The 26,875-nt window shown below is 35.3% G+C and overlaps 1 protein-coding gene and 1 long non-coding RNA gene across 2 annotated transcripts in view; both read right to left on the bottom strand.

Moving 5' to 3' along the window:
* The window catches only part of LOC138709447 (beta-1,4-glucuronyltransferase 1), a 630,527-nt gene that overhangs the window by 302,179 nt on the left and 301,473 nt on the right, over positions 1 to 26,875 (bottom strand). The gene's annotated exons all lie outside the window — the stretch shown is intronic.
* On the bottom strand, positions 946 to 8,400 carry LOC138709446 (uncharacterized). Its single transcript, XR_011334933.1, has 2 exons — positions 2,314 to 8,400; positions 946 to 2,162 (listed from the first exon to the last, which is right to left on the bottom strand). It is a non-coding gene; the product is annotated as an uncharacterized lncRNA (long non-coding RNA).

The raw sequence follows: 26,875 nt of genomic DNA on the forward strand, positions 1-26,875 counted from the left end.
CTCACGCAATTCATCCGTCACTATTCACTGACCATCAAAATAGGATTAAACCAATTAAGGCAGCACATTCAGATGCTCTATTGTGCTTCCGTCAATTAACATAATCATCATAATTAAATCTCCAACGAAATTTCTGGACGATATGAATGAAATGACTAACAGCATTAGCTAGTATACTTTGACCCGTTAATTAATTCCAACGCACACAGAAATAGCATTTGTGTTTCGCCTCGCTATTGCGTGTAAAAGAGACATCGACGGTAAATTAATCGTTAATATTAAAGTTCGCATGCGCAAGCAAGCATATATTTAGTTTCGATATGTTTATCTTTCCTCTTCTTACAAACCAAGTCGCTTTACTCAACTTATTTTGCTAATGGCAATTTGAGTATGCAGTATGTATTGCCCCAAGAGTCCTGTTATATATTTCATTGCTGTCACTAAAAGTACACTGAATCAATAATGAAGTAGATACTAAATATCAACATTAGAGCTTATTTCCAGCAGGTAGGCTATAACATTGTAGTTGGAAATTTTAACTGTTTTTATCATCACATGATAAGAAAGTAAGTATTTTTACATCTGTCACATAATATTTAAGTACAAAGCGAACTAGATTTTGATCCCGGAAGAGAAAATTGGAATCTTAACTCGATACCTTAGGAAAATGGTGTATATCGTCGTTACCGTTGCCAAACAGAATTAATTTTTACAAGACCGTTCCCGTCTCAAGAAAGATAAATTTTTCGATCCAACTTTTTTTGTCAGGCTAATGTTTCTTCTATCCGAGACATTGCATGATAATTTACTTATTAGTGTTGCCAAGGGTAGTATTAACACTGAACGCAAATAAGTTAGCCTAATTAGGTGATTTTTTTTGTGTATGTATGTTTTTTTTTACATTTACATTTATTATTTGGATTGTTTATTGCAATTTTGATAAGGGATTGAATTAAATTGTTTATGTATACATATTTCACTGTTTTTTTTCTTTTTAATATCTTACATTTATTTTTTTTTTTTTGTGAAACCTCGTATGAAATTAGATTAGCTATAATTGTGATAGAGATAATTGTTGATAACAAAAACAATTATTATTACCGTTTTATTATTATTATAAGTATCTTTTTTTCTTTCTTTCTTTTAAAATTCAAACTGTGCATTAGTTATAGCACGAATGGTCGTACAGGCTCGTGCGAAGGATCTTGTGTACACGTATATGTGTTTGTATTTATTATGTATAAATAAATGCGCTTCATTTATGGATTCCTTTTCTTACTACTTGCTTTTCTACCTTCCTGCTTGCTTTCCATCTTTTCTTTCTTCCTGCTTACTTTACTTATATTTCCTTCCTTCCTGCTTATTTTACTTCCATTTCCTTCCTTCCTACTTACTTTACTTCCATTTACTTCCTTTCTGCCTTCCTTCCAGTCCACATACTTTCGTTCCTTTCTTCCTACCTGCCTACTTGATTTCCTTCCTTCCTGCTTACTTTCCTTCCTTTTTCTTCCTTCCTTTTTCTTCCTTCCTGCTTGCTTTCCATTCTTTCTCTTCCTTCCTCCTTGCTTTCCATTCTTTCTCTTCCTTCCTCCTTGCTTTCTCTTCCTTCCTGCATGCTTTCCTTTGTTTCTCTTCCTTCTTGCTTGCTTTCCTTCCTTCCTGCTTACTTTCTCTTCCTTCCTGCATGCTTTCCTTTCTTTCTCTTCCTTCTTGCTAGCTTTCCTTCTTTCCTGCTTACTTTCCTTCCTTCCTGCATGCTTTCCTTTCTTTCTCTTCCTTCCTGCTTACTTTCCTTCCTTCCTGCTTACTTTCTCTTCCTTCCTGCATTCTTTCCTTTCTTTCTCTTCCTTCCTGCTTACTTTCCTTCCTTCCTGCTTACTTTCTCTTCCTTCCTGCATTCTTTCCTTTCTTTCTCTTCCTTCTTGCTAGCTTTCCTTTCTTCTTGCTTACTTTCTCTTCCTTCCTGCATGCTTTCCTTTCTTTCCCTTCCTTCCTGCTTACTTTCTCTTCCTTCCTGCATGCTTTCCTTTCTTTCTCTTCCTTCTTGCTTGCTTTCCTTTCTTCCTGCTTGCTTTTCTTCCTTCCTGCTTACTTTTCTTCCTTCCTGCTTACTTTTCTTCCTTCCTGCTTACTTTTTCTTCCTTCCTGCTTACTTTCTCTTCCTTCCTGCTTACTTTCCTTCCTTCCTGCTTACTTTCCTTCCTTCCTGCTTACTTTCCTTCCTTCCTGCTTACTTTCCTTTCTTCCTGCTTATTTTCTCTTCCTTCCTGCATGCTTTCCTTTCTTTCTCTACCTTCCTGCTTTATTTCCTACCTTCCTGCATGCTTTCCTTTCTTTCTCTTCCTTCCTGCTTTCTTTCCTTCCTTCCTGCTTGCTATTCTTCCTTCCTGCTTACTTTCTCTTCTTCCTGCTAGCTTTCCTTTCTTCCTGCTTACTTTCCTTCCTTCCTGCTTACTTTCTCTTCCTTCCTGCATGCTTTCCTTCCTTCCTGCTTACTATCTCTTCCTTCCTGCATGCTTTCCTTTCTTTCTCTTCCTTCCTGCATGCTTTCCTTTCTTTCTCTTCCTTCTTGCTTGCTTTCCTTTCTTTCTCTTCCTTCTTGCTTGCTTCCCTTCCTCCCTGCTTGATTTTCTTCCTTCTTGCTTACTTTCTCTTACTCCTTGCTTGCTTTCCTTCCTTCCTGCTTACTTTCTCTTCCTTCCTGATTGCTTTCCTTCCTTGCTGCTTACTTTCTCTTCCTTCCTGCTTACTTTCTCTTCGTTCCTGCTTGCTTTCCTTCCTTCCTTCATTCCCGCTTACTTTCCTTCCTTCCCGCCTATTTCCTTTCTTTCTGCCTACTCGTACTTTCCTTCCTTCCTTCCTACCTACTTGATTTCCTTCCTTCCTGCATACTTTCCTTTCTTCCTGCTTCCTTGCTTTTTTTCTTTCTTCCTGCTTGATTTTCCATCCTCCTGCTTGCTTCCTTCCTTTCTTCATTGCTTACTTTTCTTCCTTGCTTCCTTTCTTTCTTTGTATCCGGCATCTTCTATCATATCGATATTCTCCATTTCTAGCCTATATTTTTAAATATGACCACTGAATTGAAAATATTAGAGTACTGTCAGTGCTTGGAGCGGGAATTCAGAAGATCCATATATTTTTTTTAAAGCTAAGTTAGGTTACATCGTTGAAAGGTAAAAGCATGCATATCAGATTCATAGACATAATATAATATAATCAATGTACTAGAATAAGAAAGAATTTGAGTGCATTAATTTGCAGAGACGCGAATCAAGAGTCAAACATAGCCTACAGCTTTGCTAGCGGACTTCACGACTTACATGCAAAAACAAACCAAAAAATAGAAAGGCTCGTGCGCGGATATTGATTCCCTCCGTGTTAAACTCCGCACTGCCGCTACGCTACTTAGCAACATGGGGATGCTTCCACCCTAGCCGCCGCGCCGTGTACTCGCAAATACATAAAGAATACCTGTGGATGGAATCAATAAAAGGGCCGACTAGACACATCTAGCGCGTTCATTCATCTCTTTTCCTAATTCTTGTGTTCTTACTAATTCTCACTATATTGCTTTATATCTTACTTTCCTCTCATAATTTTATTCATAAAATGCGTTCACCCTTCCTATTAAATTAAGTTTCTACAGGTGATCGCCAATATTACCTTACTTTTTCCATCAATTCTTTATGTCCAAATGTAAAATGAGAGAAAAAATATTAATAATAATAATAATAATAATAATAATAATAATAATAATAATAGACTATATGGTCAGCGTTATTTCACACTTTCGTCTATTACACCATTCAATCTATCCTTCGGTAAGTCCACACCTGTGGAGTAACGGTCAGCGCGTCTGGCTGCGAAACCAGGTGGCCCGGCAAGTTACCTGGTTGAGGTTTTTCCCGGGGTTTTCCCTCAACCCAATACGAGCAAATGCTGGGTAACTTTCGGTGTTGGACCCCGGACTCATTTCACCGGCATTATCATCTTCATATCATTCAGACGCTAAATAACCTAGATGTTGATACGGCGTCGTAAAATAACTCAATAAAAAAATCCTTCGGTAATACATACATACAATACATACAATTATTCAATAGTCCCGTAATTTTGCTAAAAATTAAGTTAATAACAAATAATTATACAGAATGAACCTAAGCAATGTTCTTAATTTTAGGGGATATTCATCGAAATATTTCAAACAAAAAAGGTAAATCAATTTTGTTCGTTTTCGCTTCCTTTTCGAGATAGAAATTATTTTACGTGAAAAATTTCATAGCGTTTTCGAATTCATTTTTGTATATATTCCAATAAGTTATATAATAATGATAAATACAAAAGGTAAAGTTTGTTATTTCCGTCTTTGACTTATTTATTAAAATGTCAACAAAGTTATTTTTGCTAATACATGTTATTGCACGTGAACGTTTTCGCCCCTTTATTTTAAAACAATTTTATATTTATTTATTTATTTATTTCATCAATCTTTGTTCACGTCATGGTGGATTAGATGCATTCCAGTTCTTAATCCGCCATCACTCTCTATACAAATATTACAAAACCAATACATATTGGACCTATAAGTATCCTCTATTCACAATAATAATAATAATAATAATAATAATAATAATAATAATAATACACAACTAATAACTTAGCTTTTTCATTTTATGCTCAATCTCTTAAGGATTATTCTGTTAACTTCATTGACTACTCCTCGTTGTTTCTTATCGTGTGATTACTCAACATTTATAATTCAATCTCCGTTAGAGCTTTGACTTCCCCTTCCCATCTAATTTTAACTCTAAAAAGAAATTTTCCTAATTTATGCAGACTGCCGGCGTTTAGATGACCATTTTTTTATAAGCTACTATAGCGTTTATTTGTAGAAATTTTTTATCTACCCAACTGTGTCTCAAATCATTCGTTGCCTGACACTTTAGCACAATATGCATTGCGTCTTCAGCTAGTCCACACAAGGGACATTTATCCTTCTGTACGTTCCCTCTCTTATTCTCGAGTCTCCAGATACCTATCTCCACCATGCCATTCCTGTTCTCTCTTCCCTTGAATTTAGTCTAACATATTCTTCCTGTTCCCAAAACTGCTTAACCTCCCTATAGTATTTTAGTGATCCTAGGTCTTTAATATTACTAAAAATACCTTGCCTCGAAATTTCGCTTGCCCTCTCTTTTACTATTCTTCCAATAGTTTTCGTGTTTATAGACCCTAGTTCTCTCCATAGCCAATACAATTTTATATGCAATTCTTGTTAATTATTTTAATCTTTACTTTTCAATTCGAGAGCAGTTTTTTAAATTTTTGTTAAGTTTTTTTTTTTTTTTAATTTTAAAGTTTGTAAAAAATTTTGCTAAAACTCTTGCAATATGTAATATTGATTTATTCACCATATATATACATACATAGTTGTCTGATGATGCCCATAACAAGGGGCGAAAACGTTCACGTGTAATATGATGTATTAGCAAAAATAACTTTGTAAATGTAAACTTCATCTTACGATGTTGGATGACGTATATACGTCCGTTGATGTGACATATTAATGAATGTTTAAATACTTATATAGTCACAATCATGCCATGGTATGAAAGAAAAATTTCACAACCTCGAGCGGGATTCGAACCTGCGAAACGAACTCGATAGCTCAGTTGGTAGAGCGCCTGACCGAAGTACATGAAGTCGCAGGTTCAAATTCCGCTCGAGGTTGTGAAATTTTTCTTTCATACCATGGCATGATTGTGACTATATAAGTATTTAAATATTCAAAAATAACTTTGTTGACATTTTAATAAATAAGTCAAAGACGGAAATAAACTTTAATTTTTGTATTTATCATTATTTCATAGCGTGTTTTGGGAATGCGACTGATTTTATTTGCAAAATTCTCAGTCAATTTAAGAGAGCGGTGTATTATGATAGTAAATTATTGAAAGAATTTTAGTTTTGTCCCTTAAATGTACAGAAATTTGATTCAATTTGATGAAATTATACAATAAACTGGAGAAAAGAAGAAAATATGTTAATATATGCCTTTAAATATGCAACATTCGCTTAAATGTAACCACATAAAGCTTACGGTACTTCACAACAGGTTTCTTTATTTTTTTAGCAAGAGTCCACTATAGCAAGGTTCAGTTTTACGTGTAAATACGGATGCTCCGCGATTCGTGGTACATGTGCTTTCAGTTAACCGACAGCCGTCAGATGTTTTCGACTTCCACAGCATCTGCTACGAAAGTTACAGCACTATACCACGAGGCTGATGCCCATCTTCAATCTCCGTGCAGTCACGTAACACTTGCGTACTTCACTTCGGGAAGGCGTACAATACAATTTTAATTAAAACTGTCAGTTCCATATGCCTATTTTTATGTATTTAAAATTCTCAAATCTCAAATTCGAGGACGTAAGTGTAAGCAAATCGCTATCTACTGACCGTGTGGTCAGCACGATGCATGTGCATCACGGAGGAGTCACAGGACAAGTGCAAAACAAGGGAAAAGCTTCTACTCTCATAGAATGGAAATAAATCTCCGCCCATGGTCGAAACCAAACCACATACGACTTGGATTGTAAGCTAACTCGCTATCTACTAAGCCAATGGTAAGTCCACCGCTGTGGAGTAATGGTTACCACGTCTGACCGTGAAACGAACGGGTCCGAATTCAAATCCTGGTTGGGATAAATTACCTGGTTGAGGTTTTTCAAACAATTGAAGCAGAATTGCTTGGTAACTTTCGGCGTTGGACCTCGGACTCATTTCTCCATCATTAATTCACATATTATCATCAGTATCATCACCCATACCATAGCCCGGGTTACGTTCACGGTGTGGTGTGCTGTACTTATACAAGAGCGCGGCCGTTCGGCTACCAATCATTCACAGAATAGGATTGATAAGCACAATAACCCTCAGGCTGCAGTGAAAGCCTACGGGTACCTCCTCCGTACAAGAGGAAAAAAAATGCCAATGGTATTCAGTTTTATGGTACGAGTACGCAGAGTTGTCCCAAGGGGTAGACTACGCATCCTACAGACTATATACAGTAAGTCTATGTGAAAATGCTAACATATTTATTTTATTATAGGCCTAAATGCTGATAATTATTGCAGTTTACACATTTTATTTTACATTATAAACTCTTGTTTTTCCTTGCTTCAATCATATTTTACATAATTCATTACTATTATTATTGCATCAATAAATACTGTAACTTATGTATGATATTATTAACTTTTGTTCCTACAGAATTCTCTGCCATTAATAAATACTGTAGGCCTATGTATGATAATAAATAGGGGGCGGATGTTGATGAAAAGTCGTCTTCTTATTTTTCACATTAGGACGATTCCTATGTTAATATCAATGTAAAAATTAATTTCTTATATTGCATTTTTGACGTTTTTGAGATAATAGGTCATTTTTACATTTTTTCGGCATTTTTGGTCATATTTTATATTCTTAAGAGCTTTTAGATCATTCTTAATGCATTTTACTTCCTTCTTTAAATATAGGCCTGTTAAATCTTTTTCTAAGCAAACAGATCGGCAGTAGGTCTTGCTAGTAATTACCTACTGAATAAGTGAATAACAGTGAAGTTTGAGTTTTATACTTTGGAACAAACTCTAAAGTCCATCCCTCATTTGACTGAAGGCTTCACCTCACACAACAGAAGTAATATAGAATGCTTGATAACAGCTTAGTTTAAGTAAGTGCTTTGACCGCTACTGTTCTTTTGTTGGTACGAGTGTGTCTTTAGAATTTGTGTTTGGAAAGGTGGAAATTTTCTCCTTTTCCTGGACAATAGGACATTGTGTCCCCAATATTGTTCGGAAGGAATGTAGACTACTTTTAACACAAAGATTGCAAGAATGCACGCTACGCCCATAATTTGTTTTGTCATTTGCACGCCCCATCTGGAAGATCTAGTAACAAAGTGAAGCACGGAAGGAGGAGGAGACGGAGAATGAAGGCACTGACATGGACTACTCCTGATTGAAACACATTATAAACCCTCATTAAAATCTATAGTTTTCCCTTAAAACTTTAATTTTATTGCATGCTCTTTAGTAAAATTCCAGGAAGTTGCCTCCTCTCTCCGACATTTGCAGAGCAGTCACTCAAACAAAGTGACTGATTTTGAAGAAGTTGTGGTACGAATACGGTGAATAATATTTAAATGTCGTTTTCTTTTAATTTTATGTCATTTTTCCATTATTTCAAGGGCATTTTATCGATCACTTTCAGTAGATTTTTAGGTCATCAACATCCACCCCCTAGTAATAAACATTTATTTTGTATAAAACATCAACCATAGTCTTTTGTTATTTCTTATATAATTGCAAAGCAGTTTGGGGGAAAAAAAAATATTCTGGGGATATGCTAGCAAGAAAGGTTGAATTCCACTGCAGTAAGCCATAGAGGTGAATCTTAAAGAAGATACGCCATCCCGAAAAAAAAAAATATATATATATATATATATATATATATATATATATATATATACATACATACATATGAAGAGTTCGCGGGAAAACGATGAATGTCACGATAATGATCTAATTGAATCTATAACTGCAAGATGTAGTGTTGTTTCTATAGAAAATAAAGGAAAGGATTACTGTATTCGTGGTGATAATTTTCCTTTTTACCATTTTTCATAAGAACAACATTAAATTTCGTAGTGATCCATGAATTAGATAATGACATCAACCTTAACAAAACTGTGACGTTATCATTTTTCCCGCGAACTCTTCATATACATGTACACATAATGTGGTTTCAATGGGAGACTACCATACCTGGTAAGGTTTATCTTGTCTCAGTAGCAATAAAACCAAGTCCCTTCAAATGAGGGTGGAGATTATAGGAGGGTTGTAAATTTTCAAGATTCCTTTCAAAACCTTGTTATTGTACAGGCTGCCGGAACTCAGTTTCTTGAAAGACAAGCTCAGTGACGGAACTACACAGTACGAAGAGAGATATTTTGTTATTTTATTTTGCGCTACAGAATGTATCAACTACTCCCTTCCGCCACTGGATTGATGGACGGCACCGCTCCACTCCCCCATCGCCATAACAATACAGACGAAGTAAGAAATATCTCCTTTCTCTCTCTTTTCACAGTGAGACAAGATATATCACACAGCCTTTAGATAAATGTGATTTTAGTTTGAAACCTGAAGTGTGTACTCGATTGTAAACATTTTAGAACAGAGCGCGAAAGCATATCTAAGAAGTCGTAACATGAAAGTACTGTATTTACCAAGAAATCGATTTTATGTCATTAAATACACATTCATGGAAGAAATTTAAACCTGAAAATACAAATACCTCTGCACTATACGCTCAACAACTCCTTTGAGAGAACATTCTTGTCTGCTTACATAAGTCCATGTTGAATTATTAACACAATTTGCTTTCGTGCAGACACACGTAACCTATACCACACATCGGAAGAAGGTTCGTGCAAACACAAAACCAGACAGATTCGATTCACGATAAACTGACTCAAGTAATGTCGAAATCAACTGCGACAGGTTTGGTCAGAGTTTTTCCATTTCAACTGTCAGTTACGGACAGAAAGGAATGTTATGACGTAACTACTGGTCTCTTCATTCTGCAAGATCGGAGTTGATTAACTTTCGTTTTATTTATAAAGCGAGTAGACAAGGCTAAATGCCTGCAGCAGTGCAGAAGTAGATTCCAGAGAAGTAGGCATCAAGGTGGCGTTTCTTCCGTGTATTACATTCCTTCATAAACAGTTACAAGGAAATGGAATGACATGAGTACTAATACGTCTGTCACATAATATCACCTTGGTGGGAAAGTTCATCAAAACAAGTAAGTATCGAAGATTGTTTCTTGATATTTCAAGCAGTGAATGTAATAGGCCTACTACAAGTCATTTTGCAATATTTTTAGTTACGGAAATAGAAATTATAATATCAGTAGAACAGACAGTACGAGACACAGGATAAATAATATATTCGCGGTACTGAATTTTTGCATTACAACATAGATTATATATGTAACAGATAGGTCATCGCTATGTTAAAATCGTTTGCACTTTGAAGAGAACAACCGCCAGGATCGCCACCCGTCCGCCGTAAACGAACACGAGATGGCAGTTATTTACTTATCGTACTTCATCTTCATGTTGGAAAGTTATTCTAAATAATTCATTAGTAATATATTTTCATAGGCAAACTATACGAAAAAGGAATCAATATGTTAGGTATTTTGTCTGGCAATATGAAATTCATTCGTTTGACTAAACAATTGATTCACGAGACCTAACCGAAAAATGTATTTTGTTTGACCACATGAAATTATTAGTACTAACTCCGAAAACTTATCTGACTACAGTCTTGAATTATAACCACAACGTAACACAAAATAATTATTATGTATTAATATTAATGCTGATAATAATTAATTATTAGTATGTTCAAATTTCACTAGCTTCCAGTAACCGGCTTAGAAATCTAGAAAAATTTTAATTTCATAGAATTCCAGTACCGACAACATTTGTCTCAGCTGCCAACATACCAGTTACAAAATCACTACCATTTGTAGTATTTGTCAGTGTCGGAATTCGAAACGAAGTTTGCGAAAGAAAATTCAACCTGCAAACTAGAAAATCACCACAATCCACTAGCATATGTAGTAATGGGAGAAAAATGGTTAGGTTTCACGCTTAGGGTATGAAGTAAGCTCACCCGGACTATACGTCAGTTAATTGAAGTGGTGAGAATGTTATAGTCCTAGGAGCGTGTTGTTAAAGGTTTAGAATCCAATGCTGTTAGGTTCAGTATCATAATTTCTTCAGCGTACGTCATTTGTTGAGTAATTTTTATATTTTAATAGTAGTTTCTCTTATATGTAAGAAAGAACTCGCACAAAAAATCATTGAATAGTATCAGTACGATTTACCAATGACATTGTGCGATGACCGAAAAGTTAACTAAGCTCATAATATCTTTAGTCTGTAGGTATATATCTTACTATATCCTTTTTAATTCTAAGTTTCGATTTATTCGATATTATATGAGTATTAATGAAAGAGAAATGTTATTTGAATATGGACTTTCGAGTACTATTTAGTAATCGAGCGGAAGTAACGCTATTCAAGTGAATCTATGTTACACATAATGTAGGATAAAGGTTCGTAATATTGTGATACTACCACAGTCTAGTATATACAGTCGCGAAGCTTGGGGTGATTTTTTTCATTTCTCGCGATAGTTGCTAGCCGCTTGGAGCGCTGTGTGTACTAGGAACAATAGACTGCGTCACTGGTATCGTGATCTAATCCAGGCCGTAAGGCAGACCATGTGACTCGCTTAACCCGATCACGAATGGCGGCGTTTCAACCATATAAATTAATTGGAATGCATAAAAAGTAACATATATTTCTCTAAAATGTAGTGTAATTGCATTAATAAAATTTAAAACAATGATTACTAGACACTTCAGACATAATTCCTTGCGAGTTAAGTTGTAATATTATTTTTGGTGTGAAAATTACGTTGTTCGTATGTGTAATAGACCTACCTGCCTTTATTTCGATTAAATATTGCGAAATTATTGTACATTCATTTATGCACGATTCAATAATTTTCAGTTGCACCGCACGAATATTTAGATATGTTGAAATTATAGGTTATATTTACTGTACCAGTTGCCCCTTTCTGTCTAATTTTAGTGGTCTCCAATGCCCTGCCATTCATATGGAAATATTATAGGTTATGTTTACTACATTTTATATTCCTAAATTCGCAATTATTATACATTATAATAAAGCATAATATCATATATTATACTCCGCACATTCAATTTGCCTGTATTTTAATACTGCAATAATTGAGTACTGAATTATTGTATTTATCTACTACCTAAGAGACGAAGTAACAATCGTACGTTCACTAATTTTATAAGAGTGGTATGATAAATTTTCTGTCTTTATCAAGGAAGGTAGATGTGCTATATTAAAATCACAATATAAATTCTTTGTTATTAAAACTCAAAATAGCTTCCATTCTAAACATAAAATGTTGATGCGAAAAGATTATGTTAACATGTAAAATTCTTTTCACATTAAAATAACACAGTTTTGTAATTATTTCTGCAACATATTATGCAACAAGAAGTAAAGGGAACTTATGGACACATTACACTAAATAAAACTTAGCTATGATACGCAATAAAGTTATAATATAATAATTCACTGAGCTCCATACACTGAAATAGAAAACCCGAACATACGAGTATATACTTTATGAAAATAATATATAAACCTTATATATTTCGTATTTCAATAGTGGAAGGAAGGTGTTAATTTTTCAAAAGAACACGATATCAAAAGTGCAATACATTTTATCGTCTGCTAGGGAAAGAGTCTGTGATGAGGCGATAGTAGCGATGCTGGTGGCTAGCAACTATCTATGGATGCATATTTCAACTGTCTATGTTTGCATATTTACTAAGTATTGAGCTTCGCAACTGTATATACTAAACTGTGATACTACTGTAATAATATTACGATAGTACTTTTTGAGAATTTTTTTACAATTTTACTGAGCGAGAGAAGGACAGTTTTCGTATTCAAATGCAGGTTTCTCAACATGTATTTTTTTATTCAAATGCTTCATATCTTTAAACCCATTTCTTTAGTTTTCTATTTACAGTCGATAAAATTAATGTTTTTATATAATTTATCTCAGATTAATTTTGCATTACTTTACTTCCTCATTGTTCCATCACATCTGCGAGATTTAACAGATATGTTCAATTTTGTCATAATTTTGCATTACTTTACTTCCTCATTGTTCCATCACATCTGCGAGATTTAACAGATATGTTCAATTTAGTCATAATTTTGCATTACTTTATTTCCTCATTGTTCCATCACATCTGCGAGATTTAACAGATATGTTCAATTTTGTCATAATTTTGCATTACTTTATTTCCTCATTGTTCCATCACATCTGCGAGATTTAACAGATATGTTCAATTTTGTCATAATTTTGCATTACTTTACTTCCTCATTGTTCCATCACATCTGCGAGATTTAACAGATATGTTCAATTTTGTCATAATTTTGCATTACTTTACTTCCTCATTGTTCCATCACATCTGCGAGATTTAACAGATATGTTCAATTTTGTCATAATTTTGCATTACTTTATTTCCTCATTGTTCCATCACATCTGCGAGATTTAACAGATATGTTCAATTTTGTCATAATTTTGCATTACTTTACTTCCTCATTGTTCCATCACATCTGCGAGATTTAACAGATATGTTCAATTTTGTCATAATTTTGCATTACTTTATTTCCTCATTGTTCCATCACATCTGCGAGATTTAACAGATATGTTCAATTTTGTCATAATTTTGCATTACTTTATTTCCTCATTGTTCCATCACATCTGCGAGATTTAACAGATATGTTCAATTTTTTCATAATTTTGCATTACTTTATTTCCTCATTGTTCCATCACATCTGCGAGATTTAACAGATATGTTCAATTTTGTCATAATTTTGCATTACTTTACTTCCTCATTGTTCCATCACATCTGCGAGATTTAACAGATATGTTCAATTTTGTCATAATTTTGCATTACTTTATTTCCTCATTGTTCCATCACATCTGCGAGATTTAACAGATATGTTCAATTTTGTCATAATTTTGCATTACTTTATTTCCTCATTGTTCCATCACATCTGCGAGATTTAACAGATATGTTCAATTTTGTCATAATTTGGAATTAGATATGTACTCCGTGTCAGGAGAAATGATCCATAACAATATTAATGGCAAAACATGCCTTGCCAGAGCAACTGTTGTCCAAAAGCTTTCAATATTTATATATATAATTTGATCTGGTAATGGAAATTACGGGAACACGGCTAAACGGATTTTAATAAATGACCCCTCATTTTGAAGCTTGGAACCCGAAGTTTTTCAGAAAAATAGTAGTTTTCAGTGAAATGTCAATTGTTGAACATAATTTTCCTATTTTCCAAAATCCATCTGTTGTCAGTTTTGAGAATTAGCTAATTGCATTTCAGAATAAAACAAACCACACACTACAGCAAACAATATTACACGAAGGCCATGATCTGCAAGAATGCTGACAAATTAAGAGCTCAAATTCAATTGATTATTAGAAACTTCAAAACTTACTAAAAATAATTTACAGATCTGATTCTGTGGTGTGTAATTTCTGGGTACAACTGTGTATTGGATATTAAAAACTACAAAACTTGAGGTGGTTTGATGACATTATTACCATTAGAAATGAAATATTATTGTACTTAATGCCATAATGTGACTATTTTTCATTAATTATACATATTAATGCTATATTGATGATATGAAAGTGAAACGTTTTGGGGTTATTTAAGTAGATGTAGAGAATAACTTAAATTAGATTTTGATTTCTATATTTTACTGAGTGGCGGCTATATAGTATATATAGTAATATGTTATTGAAAGCTATGAAACTTACGTAAGATAATAATATTATTAAAAATCAAATATTTTTATAATAATTAATCAAGTGGGTTGGGTCTTTTTCATATATTTAATGGCGGTGTGGTGTAGACATTTATATGCGTGGTTCTCTTAAGTATTGGCTCGAGAGAAAATATCTTTCATTATTATGGAAGCAAATAACTATCAGAATGTCCGGTATTCTTCATTGAAAATAAATTTGAAAAATGTTTATTTGAACGTCTAATGAACTTAGTTTGCAGCATTTGCTGTACAAGCCACTAGTATTTATTCTATTTATTGTTTAATGTGGAGAAATGAATTCATTTCGAACGTCATATAAGCGTCGACATATGCGTCAATGAGGATCATTTGAAGCCAATCTTGTGCAATGCCCCACATCACAAGCAGCACGACACGCTACCCTACAACAGCGCCACTTTCGCAACAAAGTTGAGTAACCCTTTCTTGAGTGGAACGAAAAAATGCTCTCCAGGGAAGGGTTTTGGGAACTTGACACGCAACTCACAGAATTGTAGTTGCAGTAGTTAGTGCACGAATTGCCGACGTCCCAAGCTGATCGTTTGTTACTCTGCTCAAGACTAATGGGAGTTTCTGGCCAATTCAGAGTGATCAGGAACTATCGCTGTAAAGAATCATGTAATGCTACAATTCAGTAATTTGAAACGAAAAGCATTCAGAAATGAAACATTTTCTTGTATATATTTCTGGACAAAATCATCCGTCTGTTCAAATCAGCGTTGTTATTTAGCACTGCCTTTATCTTTCTCTCTATAGACTCTAGTTGTGTAGCAGTGTTGCCAACAATTGTTACCTCAAAGTCGCGAATTAAGATTTCAAATGTCGCTAAAAAGTCGCAAAAAATTCAATTTACTAGTTAAAAAAAGCCTATACAGGGTGATTCAGACCACCCGTAACAGTAATTTATTTCGGAAACTAGTGCATTAAAATTTTCGAGACAAAAATATTTATTACTAAAGCACATGTGAACTTTCGCTTGAGCTTGATTTCATCAATAAATCTTAACAGGAAGTAGGGTCAGTGGCGTATCACTTTAAAATTTCAAATGGGAGTCCGGTCAAATTTGGTACTATTTGATAGAGCTCTTCAAAACAAACAACTTTCATAGGAAACGTTTTTATTAATTCCTACTCTTTCAATGAAAAAACGTACGAAAAGACAATGCCATCAATATTGAGAAATGTTAAAATACGAAAATGTAAACAAGACAATTAATGTTGACAGATGTTACTGAAAACTGGACAATGTCATTAATTTTTACAAATGTTCAAACTGTCTGCCGTTCTGAGCAGCACACACCCGTACTCTTGTTCTAACACTGTCAGTGACTCCTAATACTTCGGCGTGGTCAAGTGACTGGCAGGTCTCTCGTACGTTTTCTCATTGAAAGAGTAGGAATTAATAAAAACGTTTGCTATGAAAGTTGTTCGTTTTGAAGAGCTCTATCAAATAGTACCAAATTTGACCGGACTCTAATTTGAAATTTTAAAGTGATACACCACTGACCCTACTTCCTGTTAAGATTGATGGATGAAATCAAGCTCAAGTGAAAGTTCACATGTGCTTTAGTAACAAATATTTTTGTCTCGGAAATTTTAATGCACTAGTTTCCGAAATAAATTACTGTTACGGGTGGTCTGAACCACCCTGTATAAAGAAACGGGTAAGATTAACAATAGCAAAAGTGTAATGTAACTTTTAGAGATATAAATCATCCATTTCCTCCACTTCTACTGTAGCTGCTGACTTGGAAGAGAATAAACACTGCAACAACTTCTACATAGGAAAGACAGGCAGATCTTTCAAACACGTTACAAGGAACACATCACAGCCAAAACAAAATTACGAAACACTTCCACATATGCAGAACACATCACAAATGCTAATTACACATACAGAGACATCAACACAGACATGGAAATTCTACACATCTAACCAAAAAGCCAGAAACTAAACACACTAGAACAATACGAAATATACAGACACACAAAAACACATCCAAACGAGATTCTCAACACACAACTCAATTTCAGAACACATACACTCTTTGACTCCACATTACACTACACAAACACATCCCCACAGGAAACTAAACAAAAGGCGCCAAGACCAGCAACGACCAGTTCTGAAGATGACCAATAACAGGTCGAAACACGTTAACAATGTAACATAAAAATGTAATACGTGAAAGATATATAATAAGTTTTCCGAAATAAATACGCAACGCTATTTCCAGTCTTCCGCAGAACACTTTAGGAAATTTGCTATTTTTAACTCGTTTTTCCCGAAATCCTCAAGGTATTCCAGGCATGAGGTATAGCACTAACTGCTTTGATATGAATTCTGTTGCATAATTTTGGTTTCACTAGCGACTTGTCGCTGAAGTTGGCAACACTGTTGCGGAGTGTTAATGCCTGAGAGGATAAAAAGGGTTAATGCTATACGCGAGTCACAAGTAAAAAAATAATTCATCTGAGCATGTATTATGTCTCCCACTAGAAGGGTCGGGGGATTGTAACTTTACTACTCCTTAAAAATCACGTGTTAATAGCCAACAGTAGAAATGACAGCTCGAATTCCAGGTCATGTTGTGACTGCATTGGCGATTAGGGATTACTGATTCTGCATTCAAATCCTGCGTATGGTAGGAGAAAAGCAACGGACATGTTGTAGGGTATGAGTCCGCCATAATTATTATTTTTTTGTATGTAGTAGGGCCTACACTTATATCTCTTTCAGTATGCAACTAGGAATTTACACCAGTAGTGGTATGAAATTTGAATTCTTCAGAAGAAATAAAGATATAGGGAAAGAATGACAAACATATTTAAACAATTAAAGAATAACTTACGAGCACACCTCAAAATTCATCATCTATTTACAAGTTCTAGACATGCACCGAAATCATTAGAGTGTAGTTAATTTGCACTAATGCCAACCCTTTCTCGGGTTCATTTGTTATACTGTATCAATTATATTCTTCTGGTGACTCAGCTGACAGTTCAATATGACTAAATGGAGCAGCTGTTGACGTTGAATTGAGAGACTGTTTGGTTAGATGAATCAATATTAGACAAAACGGAACAGACACATGTCAGAAACAAGTCTTGCTACTACTCTAACATTGATATATAAGTTAATTAAAAAAGTTCCTGCATAGAGATGTATGATATCTTGCTTTCAGATGATGTTTTCCTAAAACAAAAATATTTTAAGTAAAAAATATATATGTAATTGTAGGCCTAATGCGTTTCTGCATTTAGATTCATTGAAATGAACTAAAAACGTCATCAAGCTTGAATGATGTGTAAATTTTGATATTGATTTTCAATTAATATAGTCCTATACTTTAATTTTTATGAAAATCCCGTGAAGTATTACACACTGGTCTTTTACTCATTAGGAAGTAGGCAACGAGACTTAGGCTATTAATCTGTCCGAAGGTTTGCACTGCAGCCTGAGGATTATTTGCTTACCACTCTTATTCTGTGAATGATTGGATAGGCCAGAGCTTTCCGAACTGGGTGTCGCCTGAAGGTTTATGGCGTGTCGCGAACTGTCTGGTATATTTAATTATTTTGAGCTATTAAATCATGATAACTGAAATGAAGTACGATGAAAGAGTAATGGAACGGAGAAAAATTCTCTCCGGCGCCAGGATTTGAACCCGGGTTTTCAGTTCTACGTGCTGATGCTTTATCCACTAAGCCACACCGGATACAACTCCGACGCCGGTTAGAATCGTCTCAGATTAAGCTCCAACTCTTGGGTTCCCTCTAGTGGCCACCCACTCACATCGAGTGCACCTCAGCACATGTATGGACTTCGGTCCTGCGTTCATAGACATCTATGACGTAGTGCAGAGGGCGGCCACTAGAGGGAACCCAAGAGTTGGAGCTTAATCTGAGACGATTCTAACCGGCGTCGGAGTTGTATCCGGTGTGGCTTAGTGGATAAAGCATCAGCACGTAGAGCTGAAAACCCGGGTTCAAATCCCGGCGCCGGAGAGAATTTTTCTCCGTTCCATTACTCTTTCATCGTATGATGACGCAGAATATCTGCATGGAAATATCATATGTACTTCGGTACATTAAAATAATATATATGAAATGAAGTAAGAAAATCGCTGATCATCTCTTGCTTACCTAGCTGCCTTGTAGATACGTGCCCTTGACAGACGCATAGATGTGCGTATGGTTGTAGTATACAAGTATAATTCTAATCTGCAAGGTAAGGATGAGACAAAATGTCTGCCTTACGAGACAAGTTAGCAATTTGGTCTCGGAAAGTGAAAGAGGACAGCTATGAAATGTTCTCAAATTCATCTCACTGTGATTCGAAGAACGAAATAAAATATTCAATTTACAACTATCTGACATTACTCACACATAAACTTGAAAATTACTTCCCGGATCTGAACACAAAAGCTTATGATTGGATAAGAAATCCATTTTTGTCATCTCAAGTTAGTGGACTTTCCTTAGCAGAAGAAGAAGAATTGGCAGAGATTAAAAATGATAGGAGCTTGAAGTTAAAATACCAAAGAGATGATTTGAACAGATCCTGGATTTCACTTGAAGATTTTCCGCATCTTGCTAAACGGGCTATTGTGGTTTTGTTGAAGTTTCCAACCACATATTGTGAAGCAGGATTTTATGCGATGACCAATATCTTATCTATCTTCTTGGGTTATTTTACGACGCTGTATCAACATCTAGGTTATTTAGCGTCTGAATGATATGAAGATGATAATGCCGGTGAAATGAGTCCGGGGTCCAGCACCGAAAGTTACCCAGCATTTGCTCGTATTGGGTTGAGGGAAAACCCCGGAAAAAACCTCAACCAGATAACTTGCCCCGACCGGGATTCAAACCCGGGCCACCTGGTTTCGCGGCCAGACGCGCTGACCGTTACTCCACAGGTGTGGACGATGACCAACATCAAACCAGTGAAACGTGGCAAATGCTAGATGAAGAAATGCGTATTAATTTATACCATAGTCATCCAAACATAAAATACATTTGTAAAATTCGCCAAGCACATTTAGTGGATCGAATTGGAATGATGCCTACCTAAATGCTAATAGAAGTATAAATATAATTAAGAAATGGTTAGATGAAAATTTGCTCTCATTGAACATTTCAAAAACAACTGCAGTTCCTTTTACATTAACGGCTTCTAGTCTGAGAAAAATCAAACTCGATAAGGATACAAATTTAAAAATACATATTTGCAGTAACATAAACTTGATTGATTGTAATTGCTCTTCCTTGACAGAATCCATGCAAGTAAAATACTTAGGTGTTGTCATTGATCAACATTTAAGATGGTATAAACATGTAACATATATATATATATATATATATATATATATATATATATATGTAATAGGTTACGGAAAACAATTCACAACTTTGTAACCCTTCGTGCATATATGCCTATCTATGTTCTCCGTGTAGTTTATCTAGCCTTGTTTCAATCAGTCATCCAATACGGAATAATAGGATGGGGTGGAATGTCAGAGACTATCTTGACTCCATTAATATTACTACAAAAACGTATCATCAGAATTTGTCTGCATAAACCACTTGATTATCCGACACAATTTATTTATTCTGAATTCCAAGTACTAAAAATTGAGCAAATATATAAACATACATTACTAACTTATTTTCACAAAAATCGAATGAATTTTATAACTGAAAAATATATACATAACACCAGAAGAAATGTCCCAACTCTTTTGGCAGAACCTAAATGCCACACTACACCTGGATTAAGACACAGTAGGAATTATGGACCAAGACTATACAATTCAGTATTGAAAAATAATCCAGACCTAAGCAATTTACACATTCTTAAGTTTAAAAATAAAGTGAAAATGTTTGTATGATATTTGATAAATGTTATTATAATTTTTTTAAGTGTTACTAGCATTATATGGTACTAATTTTTATTGTATTTATCTGATGCATGTACCCTATAAGATAAAACATTGTAATAAATATAAATGGATCATTTTATTAATTAATAACAGTGCATATCTCTAATAAATGATTCCTTAGCATCGCCACAGATACACTTGATTGTACTTGTCACTATATCTTGTCACTAGAAAGTTATTGAAATTTATATTTTGATATGATACCTCTTGCACAAAAGGAGAGATCTATAACTGAAACTCGATTAATATATTTCAGTATTATTTGTATTTATCCTGGTAATAATGAACAGTTTGACTCGTAGACATTTTGTTTTTGCAGCATTAACTTCCCATGATTTTACTAGAAGATTCGAAGAGAACGGCAGTTACGTAGACTTTCAGCTCCCCACTACTACCATTAATGCATAACACAATGTCAATACGGCGGTTGCTGTCGTCTGCGATACAACGAACTTTTCTGTTGATTTTCGAGTTTTCTATTCCTTCGTACCTGTCGTCTCGCTTCACTTACCTTTCTTCCCACCACAATCTGAACACACGCTCTCGCCATGAAACAATACTAACAATACCATCCCATCGCACCTCCTCATACTCATCCTCATCCTCTTTCACAATAGCTCTGCCAAGACCCTGGAATTCGTTACCTGCTAGCATCAGGGACTGTCGAAATAAAATTGAATTCAAACGCAAACTTACTAGGCACTTTGCCAGTAATTGAGACTCGTTCAGACATGGTTTCTTGTAAATAGTTGTCTTAATCTATCACAAAATATTTCAATATCCGGTAATTTTATTACTATAGATTTTTGTTACTGTAGGTTTAATTTGTAATTCAGTAAATACAAAAATATTCTTTGTTCTTAACTTCTATGATAAAATGTCTAGCTTTCATTAATCAGGTAATCTTGTCCTACTTTAAATTTTATTGTAATTGTAATTGTAAATTTAATGTTAATTGTAATTTTATTGTTCATATTATAGTTGTAATCCCCTGGTAGAGGGGCAGAGAAGGCATGACGGCCTGACGGCCTTATCTCTACCAGGTTAAATAAATAAATACTAAATACAATATTAGGCCTATATTAAAATAGAGAAAATAATCCATTATCGCAATTCCGGCATTATAGGCCTATAATTCTGTTGTACTCGGGAAAAGTGGCACAAGTCATAAATGTTAATTTTACAAAAGAAGGAAAAAAAACTGTCTTCACACAACTCTATGTAGATTTGATTTTCTTCTGTCTGAATTATTGTAATGGGAGAAATATTTATGTATCTTTTCCCAAGCGAGCAGATGTTCCGTAAGTTGTCAATAAATTAATAAAAAATGTTTGTAGAAACTGACTTATGCCACTTTTCCCAAGCAAAATTATTAGTCACTCTGTGTGTCTCATAAAGTTAGTTTTTGTAAAGTCTGTGTGATGTATCTTGTCTCACTGTGAAAAGAGAGAGAAAGGAGATATGTCTTACTTCGTCTGTATTGTTATGGCAATGGGGGAGTGGAGCTTTGCCGTCCATCCATCCAGTGGCGGAAGGGACCAGTTGATACATTCTGTAGCGCAAAATAAAATTACAAAATATCTCTCTTCGTACTGTGTAGTTCCGTCACTGAGCTTGTCTTTCAAGAAATTGAGTTCCGGCAGCCTGTACAATAACAAGGTTTTGAAAGGAATACTGAAAATTTACAACCATCCCATAATCTCCACCCTCATTTGAAGGGACTTGGTTTTATTGCTACCGAGACAAGATAAATCTTACCAGGTATAGAATGCTGTTGAAAGAGAAATTTGGACACTCCATGGACACCCCTGCCCGATTGTAACTTCAGCTCCCAAGCTGATGGAAAACCGATGGCAACTACGAGAAATTCTGCTTTGAAAAGTTATCCGGTTATTTATTTATAAGAACGTCTATTCTTCTGCCTTCCTTCCTTCGCGTTCCTTTGTTTGTTGTTTGTTCTCTGAAAAGCTTTTGAAGACAACTGTTTAAGTTTCTCTACCTTCGGAGGCGCAGCGAGCCTAACAAGATGAGTCGACGTCTCCAAACTGCATAATTGTACTCTAGACAAGAAACAAGATTCCTCACTTTCCTGACAGGCAGAGGCCAGGCCCGGCGTGGCGTGGCGTGGCGTGGCGTACTCCAGAGAAAAATTCATGTGTCGCGTTGCGCATCCCACGAATAGTCCTCGCTGTTTGTCAAAGCAGAAGGGAATGCTTGTGGCAGTGACATGGCTACATATAAAGAGGGAGGGGCAAACGGGACAGTTAATTATTCTCTGCAATTAATTCATGCGTCACGTCAAAAACAGAAACAGTTTCGAGAGATGGTACGGAAGAAGTAGAAATTCTTCAATTCTGCGTTCATTGCAGCCACTGTGTAATCATTATTAACAGTGCTGTGGTTGGAAACAAATTTATCAGACTAGACTCTGCATGGACTCGTACTGCACTTCTTTTCCAATGTTATTTTTTTGTCATGCAGTCGCTTCTGCAGACCTCCTTCCAGATCGCAGTCACAATAGGAATATCTTATGTAGATGGCAGGAGCGTTCCATGCGGAACACCATGTTGTAGGGCTATATTATGCCATATGCTACAGTTGATTACGTTCTCCTGCTTGTTGGTTTTCTATGCATGTACAATTATATTTATAATTATTTTGTATAACCCTAGATCATATATGTAACAGATATGTCGGGCTTATAGGCTTTGAGGTTAACAAATTTTGTCAGGTTTACTACGCTGCCATCTAGTTGTTACATAAGGAATCACGTCATAATTCCCATTTGAATTGCATTAGCGACTGTGCTGCCATCTCGTGTTCGTTTACGGCGGACGGATGGCGATCCTGGCGGTTGTTCTCTTCAAAGTGCTGCCGATTTTAACGTAGCGAGGAGTTATCTGTTACATATATGATCTAGGGTATAACCTAGTATATTTTAATATAATCCAGTATTTTCTTACATCATAATTTAATTTACAATAAATAATAGCGTAAACTTGTATAATACTGAGCGATTCCCTTAAGAGATGGATGGGGAAATCTGCAGTATGCAGAATATAGATACGAATAAATTGAATATTCATTAACTTAAACGAGAACTTTGAAAACGAGGTGCAGGAATAAAAAATAAAAAAGTAGAAACTTTGTCGAAGGTGAATATTACCTCTTTAATCATTAGTATTGTAGAAACAGGATATGCAGCCACCAATGTGTTTTTTTTATAGGAAAGGGACTATCGAGATTGAATTCCTCGTATTTTTTCTCTAATTGCAGAAAGATCAAATGCAATGTTTCATAAGATGATATAATATGATCGCAGCAGTTTCACGATTATTCCTGTATTTTGTAGGTTAAAAACACGCAGTTTTCAATACAATGTAGGATAATTTTGAAAATTTAAAGTAAAAACATGGTTTTAATAATTAGTCTACACCACATTAAAAACATTATTCACGAAATGGATTTCACTATGGATCGTCCTCGATAATAAACATCCCAGTTAATCGAGAGTTTACTGCAGGCGTAAAATGCTGGCGCAAACTTCGGAGACTTCTAGAAGTACTAAATATAACCTAAGCTAACATAGCTTGCTGTCGAGGTTGCATATGCCTTTATTAATTTTTTCCCCTCTTCCAAAATGAAACTGTAGCCAGCAATTCCTTACTTGAAGTAGTTATTTTTGTTTAATAGCTAACACTTTCGAGGCGCAATTTAATTGGTTAAAAATTTTAAGGTTTAGGGGAGAGTCAGGTAGTATCGGACATCGGGTAGTATCGTACAGTTCGTTTCTTTCATCTACCACCATATGGTAGTACCTTAATGACATGGTTACGTTTCTCTGTGCGACATCACAGAAACGTAACCATGTCAATCAGGTACTATCATCGTGTGGTAGATGAAAGAAACTCACTGTCCGATATTACCCGATGTCCGATACTACCCGACTCTCCCCTAAAGCATATATTCAGAATATTTCGGGACGTGAATGAAGGAAAAAAAAAAATTGGCATTTTGAGTTGCTTTTAAGAGTATTTAATGCACTAATACACAACGTAAATCCTCAATGTTGATATACCGGAAAACAAATGCACACGCATAGCGCATCCCTCAAAGTACACGCGAGTTATCTATTGGTGCTAGTTCAAGATATCTCTTTTGCATATAAGGCAAGAAATTAAACGCTGAAATTGGTGGCCCAATACTTCGCAGGAACAAAAGTCTAAGAACTCTTTTACTGAAAGAGTGTTCCTTTTCTTTGTGCAGATATCGTTCATTAAAGTAATGCTCATTCACATTCTTTAGTTGAAATTGGAACAGAATCTACAATATGTAACTGGACTCAAGATTCATGAATGCACGAAAAGTAATAATATTTACCTCCTCTAGCAAACTGCTCAAAACCTTATTCCTTTGCTGTGGTCGTGCCAGAGAATCATTCCCATCCCGAGGCTTATTTGAAGGATTCGTAACAAGCTCTTTTTTACGGTGATGGGTTGTTAGCCCTTCGCCCAACCCCCAAGCTGGAGGACCACCCCTTATCGGATGTCCACGACTGCTTATTCAATATATTCGCAGCTACCCTCCATATCTGGAGGCCGTCTCCTCTATCGAAAATATTCGGGGCTAAGAGGGATGAAGTTACAGGAGAATGGAAAAAGTTACACAACGCAGAGCTGCACGCATTGTATTCTTCACCTGACATAATTAGGAACATTAAATCCAGACGTTTGAGATGGGCAGGGCATGTAGCACGTATGGGCGAATCCAGAAATGCATATAGAGTGTTAGCTGGGAGGCCGGAGGGAAAAAGACCTTTGGGGAGGCCGAGACGTAGATGGGAAGATAATATTAAAATGGATTTGAGGGAGGTGGGATATGATGATAGATACTGGATTAATCTTGCTCAGGATAGGGATCAATGGCGGGCTTATGTGAGGGCGGCAATGAATCTCCGGGTTCCTTAAAAGCCAGTAAGTAAGTAAGCAAACTGCTAGCATTACGTCTGAGGAGTTTTAAAAATTAGTGAATCAGTGCAACAGAATTCTTGAGGCGCCACATCATAAAATTAGTGTTATGCGAAGGCATCTGCGCAAGTTTGGAAATTAGCGAATTAGTGTAGCAGATTTCTTGAGGCGCCATGCCATAAAGTTAGTGTTAATTACTTATAGAAATATCACGACGGTGTGCAAGCTTGAAATTAACAAATCACAATTATTTTTCAAGTGTCAGACCATAGTTTTCGATAAAAGAAAGAGTGAACAAGCTCAGAAAATGATTTACAGAAGGCCACATTTCAACTAAGTAATATTCTTAAAAAATTATAATATTAATATATCTACAAAGAAAACTAAAGTTTTAGCTTTTAAAGGACCAGATACCTTACGAGCAAAAATTATTTTGGATGGGAAACCTAATGAGCAAGTAAATAATTTTAACTATCTAGGCTGTAATATCTCCTATTTTAAGAAGGAAGATCTTTTTAATAAACTTAGTAAATTTAATTTTATATGTGGCACAATAAAGAGATCCCTGAAATACACTAGAAGAGAAACCAAACTAAAATTCTATAAGGTTATGGCTGTGCCTATATTGCTGTATGGTAGTGAATTTTGGACTTTAACCAAGAAAGAAGAAAAAACTATAGAAGCAGCTGAAATGAGGTTTTTACGTAGTGTAGCTGGTTGCACACTTTTGGATAAAAGGAAAAGTGAAGATATCAGGAATGAATTAAATATTTTTAAACTGATGGATAAAATAGAGCAATATAGGAACAATTGGAAGGAGCATGTTCAGAGTATGAAACCAGGCCGAATACCAAAAATCATTTTAGATTATAATCCAGAGGGTAGAAGAAGTGTTGGTAGGCCAAAGAAGAGATGGATACAACTTTTTAATTGAAATCTATGAGACCGGAACGAGCCTAAATGGCTTAAGCCGTGAAATGTTGATGATGATGATGATGACAAAGAATGAACAAGCGTTTAAGCGAAGGATATGAGATGCCAAAACGTTTTTCAAATCGTTAACATCCTCCATTTCAAAGTCTATTATTTAAACATAATGCATATATTTTCAAAGTCTATATTTTTTTTCCGATACGGTAACAGCGAGTTTTTACTTTAGACGGTACAGCGTACTGGCCCAACTACAGCACTGATTATTAGGCTATACTTTTTTTTTTAAAGATGGAACATGACAGTCAAGCGGCCGAGCTTGGAACTACAGCGCCATGTTGCCAATATGGACTGTCACGCTGTCAGCTGATGGAAGCTAGCAATTGACGTTAGATGGCTGAACATTCATTGCCAATTGAGCAAAATAAAAAAAACAATGCAAAATCGGCAGAGAATGACAGACGAA

The sequence above is a fragment of the Periplaneta americana genome, chromosome 11 (genome assembly GCF_040183065.1).
Source record: "Periplaneta americana isolate PAMFEO1 chromosome 11, P.americana_PAMFEO1_priV1, whole genome shotgun sequence".
In the NCBI taxonomy this organism is placed as follows: Eukaryota; Metazoa; Arthropoda; class Insecta; order Blattodea; family Blattidae; genus Periplaneta; species Periplaneta americana.